Here is a 770-nt window from a genome sequence, read left to right as displayed (position 1 = left end):
GTTGATGGTACGAATAATTTGATTGACTGTCAAAAACTGATCTAATTTAATTATTTTGGTTTTGAATTTGTTGAGTAATCGAATACAATCAAGTCAAATTCGATTAAATTTGACCTTAATTAGTTCAGGTATTGATTATTAAGATTGCAAAATCTGAACCACCAATCTGAATTTAATTTATTAGAATTAATTCATGTCCCCACACACTAAAAATCATAAATTAAACTAATTAAAATTTAATTGATTCTATTCTTATTTTCTTTTAAATTCGAACCATGAATATCTCTAATGATAAATATACAAAGCTAGTGATGGGACAGTGATACCATAACCAATAACCCAAATAGATAAGTGTGTTCCAAGTGATAACGTTCATAGATTAGGTAGTGTTTATTTTGAGGTATTGAGATAGAGATTAGGAGATTGAGACTTAGTATTATGTTTGTTGGTTTATAGACTGGTACTAAAATTTCAGTATTTCAGTACCTCCAAAAAGTAGGGATATAGGAGACTAAAAATTTTAGAGATAGAGACTGAAACTTTAATAATATTTTATACCTAAAATACCTTCATTTCAATTAATTAATTCTAATTTTATCTTTTGTACAAATTAAATTAAAATTTTATTCTTATTTCAATTTCTGTCTCCCACTTTACACCAAACAGAATACTGAGATTTATTTTAATTTCTGTCTCTTAGTTTCTATCTCTCAATCTTAGTCTTTCTGTATCTGTCTCTCCACCAAACGCTCCCTTAATGTACGTGGGAG

The sequence above is a fragment of the Arachis ipaensis genome, chromosome B07 (assembly GCF_000816755.2).
Source record: "Arachis ipaensis cultivar K30076 chromosome B07, Araip1.1, whole genome shotgun sequence".
In the NCBI taxonomy this organism is placed as follows: domain Eukaryota; kingdom Viridiplantae; phylum Streptophyta; class Magnoliopsida; order Fabales; family Fabaceae; genus Arachis; species Arachis ipaensis.
The sequence above is the reverse complement of the archived record's forward strand: the minus strand, read 5'-3'. Positions refer to the sequence as shown.